The sequence below is a fragment of the Uloborus diversus genome, unplaced genomic scaffold (genome assembly GCF_026930045.1).
Source record: "Uloborus diversus isolate 005 unplaced genomic scaffold, Udiv.v.3.1 scaffold_13, whole genome shotgun sequence".
Taxonomy (NCBI): Eukaryota; Metazoa; Arthropoda; class Arachnida; order Araneae; family Uloboridae; genus Uloborus; species Uloborus diversus.
Window position 1 is genome coordinate 4,560,473 of NW_026557987.1, and position 14,326 is coordinate 4,574,798.

The 14,326-nt window shown below is 31.4% G+C and overlaps 1 protein-coding gene across 1 annotated transcript in view; it reads right to left on the minus strand.

Moving 5' to 3' along the window:
* Positions 1 to 14,326, minus strand: part of LOC129232628 (ATP-binding cassette sub-family A member 2-like) — a 209,429-nt gene that overhangs the window by 76,772 nt on the left and 118,331 nt on the right. The gene's annotated exons all lie outside the window — the stretch shown is intronic.

A 14,326-nucleotide genomic window follows, 5' to 3' on the forward strand; every position in this document is an offset into this window, starting at 1 on the left:
TCCGCCAAAGTACTACTCGGTACGTCTCTAGTAACAACTATACAATATTTACGAAAATCAGAAAAATAAAGTTATCTTCTGAATCCACGACTTAAAAAGAAAATTCTACTCCTGCAAGTTCAGTTTGATTCACGAGTAGAAAAGTTAAATTTCCGGAAATTTCGAACCGATGGGGGAAAAAAGTCTTCCCCGGGCTTTTTTCAGGAAAAATTCATCTTGATGAATAAATATATAACTAGTAGCCATACTTCCTTAGAAAACATAAAAAATGTTAAATATTTAATAATATATACCCCCCCCCCCCCCCATTCTATGACAGATATGTATTGGTGAAATATTGTTGTTGTTTCTAATCCTCTGGATGTCTGATGGAGTCAGACAAGATCCATTAAATCATTGACCCTTAAAAAATCAAGGACAAGAAGAGGGGAGGCATATAAGTCTTTTTTGGTAAGACCCAAGTAGTCCAGGATGCGAGAGACTCTTCGTATGTCCGCTTGCTAACAGGGTTAGCAAGGTTTTGGACACTATGGTAAAAACCACCGTAAAAACCCTGGTTTTTACCGTCCTGTCCAAAATCCTTGTGTCCAAAACTGTCCGAAAGTGTCCAAAACTATATTTTTAGAAAAAATGTATTTTGTGAGAAAACATAAAAAAAAAACAATAAAATGTAACAAAGTAATGTTTTACATTGCACATTTATTCAATGTGAACGTTAAACTTCTTTATGCAGCTGATTTTAATCTAGTTACATAGAAGTAGAATTCTTGATTAAAATTTCAATTTGTGTGCATGAATTCATTTATTTATATTTTTTTAATTGATAATAGTAACCAAATTTCTCTGTTTATGCGTGTGCAAATCAAGGCAGGTTTGGCAAGCTTTTTACCATACTGTTCAAAACCCTTGTGTCCAAAACTGCCCAAAACTATTTTGTGGGAAACTAAATTTTATGAGAAAATATTAACAGAAAGAACAAAATGTGTCAAAATTTTATTTAGTTAATATTTTTATTCAATGAGAACATTCAAGTGACTTGAATTCAATAAATCACAATTTTTTATATTTACAGAATATATTATATTCAAAATATGAACTAAAAAAAAGAGAGCATAAGTTTTAGAATATAAGTGTTCAATCATCAATTTCTTGTTCTTTTATCTGATTTAAAAAATAATTTTCATTAAAACATCATGTAAAACTTATTTTCAAAAGCCATTAAAAAAACTAAGCATTTTTTTTTTGGACCTAAATATTGCGCATTTAATAACATTCCTTTGAGTTATAAATGGAACTGAAATTAGGTGTTTTGGTAGAGTTGTAAATTTCCTTTCATAACAACCATCCAACTGTTACATAAAGAAGTTTTTATGTAATAGAGTTATTGGCAATTTGTCTAAAGATATTTTTAAATGAACATTTTGGAGAGAAATATTACCAAATATTCATTAATTAAACCTCATTAATATCTACCTTTATGCATTACGAATTAATTAGATTACACCCCTTTAGCTTTAGCATACTTTTGGACAGTTTAGGACAGTTTCGGACACTTTTGGACAGTTTTAGACCGTTTTGGACGGTAAAAACCACCTGTCCTGTCCTAAACCAGTTTTGGGCAGTCCAAAACCCAACCCTGCTTGCTAATCCAGAAATTGCCGATTTAGATGCTCTATCGCAGTTGAGGGGAAAAGAAGAGCCCCTGGCCGCATACCAGCGGTGGGAGGGAGGGATCTTCCACTCCTTTGATATACAGTACAACCTCGATATCTCAAATCTCTTGGGACGGGAAACAAATTCGAGATATCGAGTTTTTGAGTTATCAATGTCTAAAAAAAATTACACTAGAAACTCTCACAATAGGGAAGTTACAACCTATTAAATGCTCATATTTTGACTATTGGATATTGTTAATTGATCCTCAAAACTAAAAAATTCACCATCGGCGAATTTTAAAACACCGTGATTGATTTATAATGAATTTTTAAAAATCCACGCGCAAAAGTGCGCTCTTCTGAAATGTCACGAGCTTACGTCACAGGGCAGTAATGGGCAGCCTTCCGCCGAAGATCCCTTGTTTCGCTAGGGACATTTTGAGCGCGATGATATTTTTATTTTTTAGCAATTCAATAATCCAGTGATGGCCAGCAACAGGCTCTTTTGTATTTGCATTTGTATATGTGTTGAAGGTTATGAAGGATGGGAGATGCTTGTTTTGTCTCCAACTTGAGTCCAACTGTACAGATGTTGAAGGGAGCTGCGACTGTCCGATAGGATCCAGAGTTCCCCAAAGTCACTTTCGTTAACGATTGCTTCGAGGCCCAGATTAATTGCGGTAAGTTCACTTTTAAGACAGAGGAGAAATCTGGGTTAGGGAAGCTAATGGAAAAGTGGATATGATTTTGCAAATTGTTTAGACATTTTACAGAAAATTGCTTTTTTAAAAAAGTTAGTGACAAGCATTTATATTACGAGTACATAAATACACACATTAAATGAAGATATATTAAAATATTTATCTAAATATTTCCACTAATTGATGTTATTGACATACTAAATCTGTTTTATGTAAACATTTCACTATCAATGAGAACTGTAGCAAGTAATACTTTTGTGTAAAGGGAAAGTAAAATTATCTTCAGGTTTCATTATCATATTAGTGTTTTCATGCAGGATTCTGGACACAAAAAATTATATATATCTAAAAAAACAACAACATTGGAATTTAAGTATACAGTAGAAGACCGTTATAACGCTGGCCTATATAACGCAATTCTCTATAAACCGCAAAACTTTTCAGAAGTAAGCAATATGTTTTGAAGTTTAAAAAATCCCTCTGTTTTGCTTTGCAAGCATTAAAATTGTCAGGCAAATTAAATTTTGAAAGTTTTTCATCTTTCCATCTCAATTCAAAGCTTTTAAATTGAAAATGAGTACTCTTAGTAAACAGAAAAAAACCAGATGGCTCTTGAAAATGCAGCTGTTATGCAAACCATGAAGCTAGCAGAAGTGCAGGATTTTGATTGTGAAACATATTTATTTGTGATTAACTAATTGTAATATTGGTGCTTTAACACTCATTGCAGATAAAACTTATTCTGAAGTTTTATCTAAGAAGTATTATTCTGAATACAGTAGAAGACCGTTATAACGCACACCTTGGGACCAGAGCTTTTGCGTTATACAGGTTTTTGCGTTATATAGATCATTTCACAAATTTTGAAACTAATATTCAGAATATATCTATATATTGGCATTTCAGAATAAGTTTAATGTGCAATGAGTGCTAAAGCACCAATATTACAATTAGTTATTCACAAATAAATAGGTATGTTTCACAACCAAAAGAAAGTGCATTATCCTGCACTTCTGCTAGCTTCATGGTTTGCATAACAGCTGCATTTTCAAGAGCCGTATGGTATTTTCTATTTACTGTAAGTACTAATTTTCCCTTAAAAACTTTGAATTAAGATAAAAAGACGAGAAACTACTTCAAAATTTGATTTTCCTTACAATTTTAGTGCTTGCAAAGCAAAACGGAGGGATTTTTTAAACTTCAAAACATATTGTTTATTTCTGCAAAGTTGTGCGTTTTACAGAGAATGGCGTTATATAGGTCGGCGTAATAACGGTCTTCTACTGTATAGATATATTCTGAATATTAGTTTCAAAATTTGTGAAATGATCTGTATAACGCAAAAACCTGTATAACGCCAAAGCTCTGGTCCCAAGGTGTGCGTTATAACTGTCTTCTACTGTAATAAATTTCTTCATTTTGTACTAGAAATTTTGAAATTTTTAATTTTTTTTCTGAGTGGAAATAAACCCCTTCGGAAAAACCGTCCCTTCCGACAGTTCCCCTTTCCCTTGCTGAACCAACCTATTTTGTACTTCAGGATGAGGTCCCAAATGGCTCTCCTGGAATAAGGATCCACCCCGGCAGTGGGCTCATCCAGAATCACAACTCTAGAACCACCTACGAACGCAATGGCCACCGAAAGTTTCCTCTTCATCCCTCCCGACAGGGCTTTCACCTTACTGTGCCGTTTCAAGGGCAAGTTCAAATCTTCGATCATCCTGGAAAATAAAAACAACAGTGATAATCAGGAACAAGAAAGCTCATAGACCAATAATAAGAGTAGACCGAGCCATGGCAACCCTTTTGCTGCTCATAAACCAAACCATGTGACTGGTGGATATTCTAGCAACAGCGGCCGTTGATCGTAGCAAACGCCCGCGAGAAATAAAATAAATAGAATTGATGGAACACGGAAGAATGATCTTTTATGGAGTCCGATTTGTAAATTTGTTATTCTAAGTTGTAAATATTTTGTTAATATAGTGAGTTTTTCGTCTAGAAAGTATTGTGCATTTTCTTTAGTCAATTTCAATAACTCTCTAAGCAATTAAAGATGCAAGCACCCAAGAAGAATCGGCAAACGGCAAGATTTTTACCTACAATTTTAATTTAAGATACCGATTAGTACATTTTTGCGTTAACGCAAAATGTTTATGCCATTACGTTCACGCCAACGCTGACGTAGCAGTTCCAACTGAAATAAAACTTACTGAAAACTGTGATCAAAAACTAATTACTAATGTCAAAATAATGCATAACTAAAAGAAAAGTAGTTCAATCTCTGCACCTGGAAAAAAAAATTATAATGAAAACACATTACGTCTTAAAATACATGTTGAGTGCCAAACAATAGATAATGTTGCCATCTAGCAACCATGCGGCCAAAGTTTTCGCCAAGCCTCCCACCAGTCACATGATGTATCCATGAACCAATTTTTTTCATCAGCAAGTCTGGGAAAGCTCGGTCTACTCTTATTATTAGTCTATGAGAAAGCTTTAAATAAAACATTTTTTTTCCTCAAAGTTTGCTACTATTCCTTTCATATGCAGGGCCGGATTAAGGGGAGGGCAGGCGGGGCTACTGCCCCGGGGCCTCCACAATAAAATTTTTACAAAGTATCCTAACTTTCACGGTTCGAAAATATCGGATATATACATATATATCAATATATTCGGATATATATTAAAGTATCGGATATTTTCTAAAATAGGATGATCTTTTCGAACCCTGATTAGGGGCCTCCACTCCTTAGTTGCCCCGGGGCCTCCACACTTCCAAATCCGGCCCTGTTCATATGGATGAAATAATTTTCTGTTCTTCTATTTTTCTTTTCTCCTTACTCTTCGTAATAGTTTTATTACATAGTATATAAAGCAGGGTTAGTAATTTTTTTGATTTTTTTAAAACAATAAAAAAATCGGACTTTTTTGATTTAAATCAGATTTCTTTTTGTGATTTAAATAAGATTTTTTATATTTTTATTAAATTTATAATTATTTATCACTTTACATTTATAAACATAATATATTTCATGCAGTAGATGAATCTATTCAGCCGTTTTTTTAACACGCTTTTATTAGCTTCGCCTGTATGTATGTATGTATGTATCTTGTAACGGAATCTTGCAGCTCAAATTTCGCCCACTTCCTGCGATCGGATTCTTTTGAAATTTGGCACGCGACCTCAGACCCGATGACAATGCAATATTCTATAATCAAATTAATTAATTAACTCTTTTAATTGTTAGTTTCCTCCAATTTTAATCAATATTTTGGCATAAATCCAACAATGTGAAAAAGGAAAAATTGAAAGAAATACATTTAAAAATGCTCGCAAAAATTATTTAAAAATATCTGCAAAAACCTTTAATTTTTCTGCATCAGACAAAATTTGTTCCAATGTTCTAAGGTAATTAGAACATGAAACATAATTGTTTTTAACTAATTTCATGCCAAAATTTAGGGAGCCTTCAATTGGAAATTCATTGCCGATTAGACCATTGTTGAACAAAGCTTTTACTCAAATGCATCTCAAATTTTCAAAGTAATATAAATATGATTTCCGCAAACATACATCGATGACTCAAAAAAAAAAAAAAAAAAAAACTTGAAATTTTTGATACTATACGAAAAGAAGTAATTGAAATTTTTCCTGATAACTCTCCAACATAAGACTAAAAAACAGAAAAATAAAATAATAGTTTAAAAACTAAAAAAACACGCTTTCGTAGCAAAATGAACTAAAAAGTGAAAAATAATCTTTGTATGATAGTAGTTGACCAATCACTTAATTTTAATGTAATACAAAAAAGCGTGGGGGGCGCTTCTTATCAGTTGTCTTGAATTTCTTCCATTTGTTGTCCGAGCAAAAATGTAAATAGACAGCACCCCACGCTTTTTTGTATTACATTAAAATTAAGTTGATTGGTCAACTACTATCATCCAAACATTATTTTTCACTTTTTAGTTCATTTTGATACAAAAGCGTGTTTTTTTAGTTTTTTTAAACTATTATTTTTCAAACTAAGATACGTTCTCTAACTATTCAATACATTTTTAAGATTTATAAATATGTTATAATACTTCAATAAGAAGTGATTTTGTTTTCATCATCTTCATAGATTAGGCTTTCAATGTTTTCCATCATCATGCACGTTTTAGTGTAAAAAATATGTTGAGCAATTACTTTTCTTAATTATATCAGTGATGGTGTTATGAGAAAAACTGAAAATTTTTATTTGGTTCTATACTGAATTGAACTGCATTTCTGGAGCAAAAGCAATACTACAAGAAGGAAAATCTGTTTCACACACATCAAGAGGGATCTATGCAGTTTTGCCTGTTGAAGTTAATCTTTACTAATAATAAAGCTGAAAGTCTTTCTGTCCGGAGGATGTCTGTAGGATGTCTGGATGTCTGTGACGCGCATAGCGCCTAGACCGTTTGGCAAGATTTTCATGAAATTTGGCACAAAGTTAGTTTGTAGCATGGGGGTGTGCACCTCGAAGCGATTTTTCGAAAATTCGATGTGGTTCTTTTTCTATTCCAATTTTAAGAACAAAAATATCATAAGATGGACGAGTACTTTACGAAATTATCATAACATGGAACCGTAACACGGGCACAAGTCAATTGGCGAGATACGAAATTATCATAACATGGAACCGTAACATGGGTACAAGCCAATTGGCGAGAAGATTCACCATACATTATTTGTAAATATACAGGCGAACCGAAAGATCTTTTAATTTTTCTATAACGGGCAAAGCCGTGCGGGTATCACTAGTATTGTATAATGCAGTGTAGTTAAATTGAGAGCAACACATTCTAAAAATGCAAAATTAATTTATAAAAATAAAATGAACAGATTTTAACTAAGGATTTTGATTAAAAAAAATCACTTGATTCAAATCAATTGATTTAAATCATGATTTAATCATGATTTAAAATCAAGCTGATTTAAATCAATGAACCCTGATACAAAGAAGAAAATAATTTTGGGAAGCCCATTCATCATTTTAGTATTGGAAATAATAACAAACTTTTTGATCACATTAGGTTATTTTGAACCCAGTGGACGTCTAAAACAGTAATATGCAACAATTTGCACATTGTGCTACCCAAAGATTCGAATGTTGATATTTTAACTACCTACATAATATTCTCTATAAAAATCTCATACAGCATTATATGAATAAAACAGTCAACAAATGAAATAAGACTTTATAAACCAAGGGGGGGGGGGAATAAAATGCTTTCTTAGCAAAGAATTTGGAAAATTCAGAATATCTACCTTTTCTTGATGTTTTATAAAAGGCTTAAGATTTTTTAGGTTGATTACAACTGATGTTTAATTTTCTCCCTTATCCTTTTAAATGCGACTAAAGTCATCATTCAATAGTTGGAGAGATTTATAGCAAGGTTTTTTTTTTTTTTTTGAAAAAATTCTATTGTTCATTTTGGAAAATATTTTTACAAATTGGCACTACACTGTGAACTTTTAATGCAGATTCAAACTTTTCTCTAACAGTTGTCTTTGGCTCAATGCACAGATTTTTTGTTGGTTGATTAAAAAAAAAAAAAAAAAAAAAATAGGGTCCTTTTCTTTGACAAAAAAGGAAGGGGGAGGTGTGGGGGGCGATTAAACTGTATACAAAAACTAGTTTTTAATAAAAGAGATTACAATGAGGATTGACCTATGTTGAGAATCCAAAAAAAAAAGGAATATGCAAAGTAATGACTTTATAGATTTTAAGTTAGTTATTTGCAATGCATTACTAATATTTTTTATTAATTGATAAATTAAATAACAAAACATTTGAAATAAATCATGATCTATAAACTTTTCAGAATCATAAAAAATTTCAGGCTTTGACATAAAATAATATTTTTCAAAGTATTTACTAAAATACTTTACAAAATCGTTCAGCAAGTTTAAGGTAGTATTTCAGAAAGAAAATTTTATAGTAACAGTTCCCTATTCCTTGTAAGCAGTAATAAAAATCAACCCCCTTCCCTTGCAAAAAAAAAAAAAAAAAAAATCCTATGGTTTTCAAGTCTCTAGATATTTAAAATTATTAGATATTATTTAGATAAGTTTCAAATTATTTGAAACATGAAAATGCATCTGCACTCAAATCACAAGTTATAAAGGATACAGAAAGTACTAAAATTTAAAGAAAACAACTTTACTTCGGTAACAAAATAACAAAGAAAGAATACACTCATAAAATAATGAAAATATTTACTTGTCAATTTCTTCATTTAGTTTTTCCCCTTGCAGACCTTTTAAACTTGCATAAAACCATAAATGCTCCTCTACTGTTAACCTGCAAGATATATTCCAAAAATAAAATGTACCGCAAATCATTTTTCTAAATTAATTTTTAGAGATATATTTAAGGTCAAAAAACCTTAAAAAATAATAAAACATGGGATGATAATAAATCATTTAATGTGTATTTAATAAATACCATTTTACATGCAAATATCTATATTTTAAAATTATTTTTTAAAAGTACTGTTAAAAAAAACCGACAACAAAGTGAAAATCAATGATAGCATTCTTATTAATACAGCTACTTATGAGCCATACAGGATTTTTTTTCTTTATTTTTTTAGGCTTTATTAACAAATTATCATGTTTCTTTTATAATTTTTGAAACCAAAAATGATCTTTATTTTCCCACATCATGTCAAAGATTTTCAAAAACAAAACTTCAAAATGTAAAATTAAAAAAAAAAAAATGAAATTTCAAAAAAATTTGAAAACATACATTTTTGAAAACAACAGCTCATTTTTTTCGATACACTAAGCATTACAGTTATTTAAACAGGTGAGCTGATCTCAGGAAGAGGGTAGGAACCCCTTCCTTAGAACAATTCACTCCGTAATTTTTAATGAAAATAGCCACACAACCAATCTAAATCTCTTTTTGAGTACAAGCATGTTCAGATTCTTGTACAGGCTGCAGAAAGAATTAGACTCTGGAAACAATGCGTGCACTAATAAGATATTCAGTGGAGTACTATATCGCACCCTCGCAACCCCTTGGCGTGGGGGGGGGGGCATAAGAGGTATGCTGCATTGCTAAGCGCAAAAGTCGTATCTGCATCCGAGTTCAAAATGAGAAATTGCGTTCAAAGTTGTGTGCCACCATGTATTTGATATGGATGCAGCTTTTTCAGAATTTTTCTTATTAATTTTTCCCATTCACAAATGAAAATAATACATTGTATTTAGGTAAAATATGCGACAAAGAATCACCAGGAGACCATAACTCAATTTTGATAAAAAGTGCAGATACGACTTTTGTGCTTAGCATGGCAGTATGAGGGCTCACGCTCTGAAAAAAAATACACCATGTTAAAATTTAAAAAAAAAATCTTACAGGTGGAGGGGGGGGGGGAGCACACTTAAACATTTCTGTGAAGACACACACACACCGAAGTCTATGCACGCTACGGAAGATATTACAACATTTTCTCGTAAAAATCACAGTCTACTGCCTACACCTGTTTTGGGGATTCAAGGAACCCCTTTTTGAATGCAACAAAGTGTTCCGTGAAGCTCCAAAATACATGTCTGCAGTAAATCGTAAATTTTGTGCGAAAAAAGCTTATAATATCTTATTTTACTTTTCAAGCACAAAGTTATTCATGAAGAAAACGTAACTTTTGACGCAAATATTTTTCAATTTCGAAACTTTTTTTTTCTTTTTTTTTCATTCGTACATGAAAGTGTTACCTAATAGAAGTAACCATAAACAATGGTCTAGCTAAGTTCCAATTATTTTACTCAGGAATAAAAAAAAAAAATTAATAAAATGCCTTCACAGAAATAAAAAAATAAAAGAAAAAACTTTTAATATTTAAAAATCGAGGCCAATTTAATATCAAAGTAGTCATTTTGTTAATTGTGCAAATAATCAGCTATTTTAATGATTAGTGAGAATGTAATATTGAGGTCTCTTAATTAAAGTACGGCTTTAATTAGTAGTTTCAAATGTACGTTAAAAAATAGTCTTTAGTAAATTTGAGGATATACTGGCAATTTATAATTTTGGTAGAATGCCCATTATTGATGTATTTCTCCGCCGTTTTTCACCTCCGAAATAATGACATTGATAAGGTCTGTCACGGAGGTGAGGATCTTTCCATTAATATAGGCCTAATAGATAAATTTTTTAGGGAATTTTTTTTTTCTTCGTTGCTACAATCTGCACAAGTTAAGCATATGAAAAGATGTTCACTTCTTTTTTTACATTAATTTACATCCCTGAATTTCAAGTTTACGGAGCTGAGAAAGTCAGACTAACCACGCTAAGTTTTTGAAGCAAAATCTATCTTTTTGTTTTTCAACAAAAATCTCACAACTTCAACTATGGCTGAAAATAAACAAGGGGGTTCTCTTGTATCATGGAAAATAAAATTTGATGTTATTACTGCCACATGTTAGTGAGGAACGGCATTTTGTGTTTAGGTAACGGAGGTGAGAATTTATTGTGTGACATGACTCCTTGTCCTAATAAAACGAACTAAAACACAATATTAAAAAATTAAATATACTTAAACAATTAGTATTTCAGACAATTGTGAAAGGAATAATAAATAAATAAGTATACACTTTTAATTAAACAAGTTATTAAGCTACATAAACAGTCACACAAGGTGTGTGACATGCCACGGAGGTGAAAATTCATATTGTGAACCAAAAATATACTAAAATAGAAATTATTATTAGAAATTTGTTGGCAGTCACAAATGGAAACGAGAAAGCTCCAGAAAAAAACACCAGAACTGGGAAAATAGTTTTTTCCCCGGAGGAGTTTATTTCTGGGAAAAAAATTGAAAATTGTGAAATTTTCTGCACAAAATAATGTATTTTCGAAGTTTATAATACAGTGAAGCACCCTTTATATGTTTTTGAAGGGACTGCATGAAGAAAGCGTATAAATGAAAAAATTTATAATAAGTATACGTTAATATGTATTAGACTCCGCCGAGACCGATTCAAAAAATTTATAATTGATGAAAACATACAAAAGAGAAACTTATAAATGGTGCTTCACTGTATTTAGATTACAATTTTTTTTTTTTGTTTTTGTTTTTGTTTAAGCATTTTTTATGCCAATATCCCACTTACAAATACTAACTTTGATAATGCAAGAATTAAGCATTCTTATGCAAATTAATGCATTAATTTTCTACACCAAAACATTATATGCTATTTTTTTTACTAGAAATATAAATGCATGCACGGGGGAAAAGTCAATAAAACATCAATTAAGGGAAGTGCTTAACTTAAAATTTTAATATATTTTCACTTAATGTGTGTGTACACATGTATGGAAATGCAATACAGGTAAAGACTTTTTTTTGAAAAGAAAAAACATTTTCTTGCTTAAAATTTCACTATTTACAAAAAAAAATCAAATAAATTGATTAAATAATTTATAAAAATCATATCCAAATCAGAGTTAACTGCCGAATGATGATTTGACCCATTTCTGGTGTTTCAAACTTAAAAATCAACTGGCGGTGAGAAAATTAGAAAGGCTTTTTTGAATAGTACAAGTTTCGAGCATATTTCTAAGAAGGAAATATAATATAGACAGGATATATTACTAAACATTTAGCACTTTTTCAGTTTTGTAAGAAAATAACTACAGTGAAATCCCGTAACAACAAACTTCAAGGGACCGCAAATTCTATTTGTTGTACCTGAATTCAAGTGATGTCAGGGTTGCCAACTGCTTCTCATTTTGCGGAGTTGCTCCGCAAAAATGGCGAAACTCCGCAAAGAAGTTCTCTTGCTCTGCATTTTCTGGCCGAAAGTTTTCAAACTTAAATTTTGCTAGTTCATCATAACAAATATGTAAATATTTTAAAGTAAACACGCTTATACTCAAAAAATGAAAGCGTTTAAAGCTGTTTTATTTATTTTGAAAATAATTATTTTTATACTCGTGCTTAAAATGATTTATTAAAGCTATAAAACAGTTTCAGACAAGTGGTTTTTGTTATTTTTATTGATTTTTGTAACAAAATAACGAACTGCTCCACAAAATTTTAAATTGCTCCTCGAAATCACCACAGATGCTCCTCTAATTGTTTCTCCAAGGTTGGCAGCTCTGTGAAGTAATGGAAACTAAATCACTTGAAAACTTATTTCACTGAAACGGATATTTCCTTGCATTGGTATTCATTGCTACAGGATTTCACTGTATTTCTTCGTTTTAATTCGTAAAAATATCAATTTTTCCATTTTCCCCCAAAAAACCCATTTTTTTCCCCACAGTTTCAAATTTCTAGAAATTTTTTTATGAACTATCACCAAAATCGTATTTTTCACTCCTCCAGTAAGAAATATATACATAACTCTGCACTCACTCTTCAAAGAGAACATTGTGCTGGGGACACATTCCCATGCTTTGGCGAATGATATCCATTTCGGTTCTGATGTCGTGTGCATAAATTATAGCATAACCAGAAGAAGGAGGGAACAAACCAGTGAGGATGGACCTTAAAATAAATGAGAAACAGATTTGAAAATAGGCTGCACATAAAATATTTTGTTTACACATGAAATCATTTTGGAGAAGTTATTAAAACATTTCTCGTTTTTTTCCTCTGAATATAGTGTGTTATACTTGATTTATAACCAAAAGAAGGAATAAACTGCCAATAATATACCATCATTACAAGAAAACTTAAAAGTATTAGGGGCATTCCACGATATTTTTGACATTATGTAGAGTCTGTAACATGACCTTTTTTTGCCATAACTTTTTAATTTACCGTTTGATTTGCAAATTATTTTAATTTGAGCTGGTGTGTTGGTAGGAAAAGATCAAAATAAAATAATATGCTAATCAAACAGTAAATTAAAAAGTTATGGCAAAAAAGGTCATGTTACGGACTCTACATAAATGTCAAAAATACCGTGGAATGCCCCGTTAATTAATCATTTTTCCATCCCAGTGTTGAAAATCGGCAAACAAATGACTAAAAATTATTTTTGTTACTGTAATTTATAAAAATAATATGGATTTTAGTGAACGGCTTTTACAACAATCACAACGAAATAGACAAAAAGCTGTGAGTCACGAATTTTGATGTTAGTTAGTGAAGAGATGTATATACAGGGTGTTCTGTTTTTACCTGCAAAACCTTTATTTTCGCAACCGTTAGTCCTTGATGTATACTTCCAATTGCAAAAATATTCAAAATCAGATGCAGAGTAAAGATATTGAAAGTTTGAAGCAAGAAAAAAAAATGAGTCGAAAAATACAAAATTTAATTTTTTACAGGGGTCCTAGGTCCCCTAACTAATATTTAGAGAAATAATCTCCATTGAAAACTATTACTGACACAAAAACTTGACATTTGTGCGACCAAAACTCAAGGAGATATTCCAATTCAAAGTTTATATTTTCCCCTAAAAAGGTGTTATTGACAGAGAGTAAAAAGTGGTGTAAGTCACAAAACGCTGCATTTCATTTCTCGGTGAATATCGGTTGTACTAATTTCGAACTTTATGTGTTGGAAATATTTTTCAATGGAGATTATTTCCCTAAACACAAGTTAGGGGACCTGGGGAACATATAAAAAGTTAAATTTTGTATTTTTTGACTTATTTTTATTCTTGCTTCAAATGTTTAATATCTTAACTCTGCATCTGATTTTGAACATTTTTGCAAATGGAAGTAGTAGACCCTCGTTTTACGCGGGGGTTACGTTCCACGGAAATGCCGCGTAAATCGAAACCGCGTAAATTGAGACCTAATACTAGTGTTAAAATAGGGGATTTGGTTCCGTAGATAACAAAATACTTCTTTCTAGTGATGACTAATTGTATAATAAGTTTTAATGCATACTTATATCGACCTTTATGCACAACATATGCATAAATTTAACATAAACTTTATTCGTGTCCTGTTTATTAAGAGGAGGTGGCTAGGATAG